Source organism: Seriola lalandi, unplaced genomic scaffold (genome assembly GCF_002814215.2).
Source record: "Seriola lalandi dorsalis isolate HSWRI2012SDOR001 ecotype SW California unplaced genomic scaffold, Sedor1 jcf7180002054297, whole genome shotgun sequence".
In the NCBI taxonomy this organism is placed as follows: Eukaryota; Metazoa; Chordata; class Actinopteri; order Carangiformes; family Carangidae; genus Seriola; species Seriola lalandi.
The window spans coordinates 181791-183902 of NW_019524850.1; positions in this window are offsets into that span (position 1 = coordinate 181791).

Consider the following 2112-nt stretch of genomic DNA (forward strand, 5'->3'; position numbering starts at 1 on the left):
TCTTAAGCTAAAACGTCTCCTTCTAGATAATTAATTGAACAAAATCACCATCAATAATTGATAAATGTAGTCTTTTCTTCAGTGTCATAATGTCAAAATGCAGCACAACAATCCAGTAACAAGAGAGAAAGGTCAAGTTTCACCATTAACCACGCATCCTTTAACCACCCATGCTTATTGATCCAGCAGTGTGTACCAGATACACCCATCAGCCAACATTAAAACCACCTGAGTGGTGTAGGTCCCCTTCGAGGTCCTCTGAAACTGTCCTGTGGTATCAGGCACCAAGACATTAGCTGCAAATCCATTAAGTCCTGTAAATTGTGGGGCTTCCAAGGATCTGATTTGTTTTTCCAGCTCATCCCACAGATGCTCGATCGGATTAAGATCTGGGGAATTTGTAGGCCAGGGCAACATCTTGAACTCTTTGTCATGTTCCTCAAACCATTCCTGAACTTTTTTTTTCAGTGTGGCAGGGTGCTTTATCCTGCTGAAACAGGCCACTGCCATCAGGGAATACCATTGCCATGAAGGGTTTTACTTGGTCTGCAACAATGATTAGGTAGGTGGTGCGTGTCAAAGTAACATCCACATGAATGTCAGGATCCATGGTTTCCCACAAGAACATTGCCCAGAGAGCTGCCTCCCCCGGCATTCCTCCTGTCCATCATGCATCCTGGTGCCATCTCTTCCCCAGGTAAACAATGTAGTTCACCAGACCAGGCCACCTTCTTCCATTGCTTCATGGTCCAGTTCTAATACAGTTCAGACGTTCCCAGTGTCAGCACTTTTGGGGGTGGACAGGGTTCAGCAGATGCAGGAAGCTGCAATACACTTTGTGTTCTGACAGCTCTCTACCATAGCCAGCATTTAGGTTTTCAGCACTTTGTGCCACAGTAGCTCTTCTGTGGGATTGGACCAAACAGGCCAGTCTTTACTCTACCCATGATTCTGTCACCGGTTCACTGGTTGTCCTTCCTTGGACCACTTTTGGTAGGTACTAACCACTGCATACTGGGAACACCCCACAAGACCTGCCATTTTGGAGAGGGTCTTTTCTGACCCAGTCATCTAGCCATCAAGATGTTGCCCTTGTCAAAGCTTCAAGAACTGACTGTTCACCTGCTGCCTAATATATCCTACCCCCTGACAGATTGTAAGGAGATAATCAATGTTATTCTTATCACTTGTCGTGGTTTTAATGTTGTGGCTGATTGGTGTTTATTACAATACATTCCTCACTGCCAAAAAACACAGATTTTTTTACTTAAGCAATTAAACAACAAACAAACAAATTTCAAAGATTTTCTTATGATGCAGAGTCTCAAAAATAGTAGAATCTTAGCTCAAGTCAAAATCAAGGCAATAGTAGCCCTGACATGCGCACAAGAAGCTGATTTCACTTGATAGATCTGAATATTCTTACATAATTCTACAAATATTTGATATGTGATTGATGTTCAAAATATGAATCTATTCAGTTTTTATTGTATTCTTGCCTGTAGTGATCAGACGTATAGAACTGGTAAAACTGCCATTATTTCAGCACATGCAGTATATTGTAATACTTCAAACGTGTTGATGCAAGTGCTCAGTTTTTATAATTGTCCATCCATTTCCTATATTATTGTCGTTGTTTTTTTTTTTGTTTTTTTTTTTTTACATCACTGCAATGACATTTCACATTCAGGATGTTCTTTTTTCCATTATGTGAACATTTATATTGCCATGGAGTATAAGGAGACTGCTTTGGGATTTTGTATGAAATGCATGACATTGTCCAAACACTGGAATGACCTCTGTAAATTGAAACATGGATTGTTTGCCTTTCTTTTTTTTTTGTATCTAAGCATAAACTAACTATTGTATTTGGCTTTTCAAATGCATACAGAATATTGTATGAGATTGTAGATTCTTGATGGTGTATGGTTGTTGTATATTTCAGCAATTTGTTTTCAACAGTTGTAGCACATTGCATAAGTATGCCTTCTTGATAACTACCTTGCCATAAACTGAGAGCCCTGTTACAGCACAGCCTCCATTTGGTTAAACTATGCAATGGCAGAAGTTGTGCCTGTAGAGCAGCATCATGTCTTGACAATGTGATCTCCT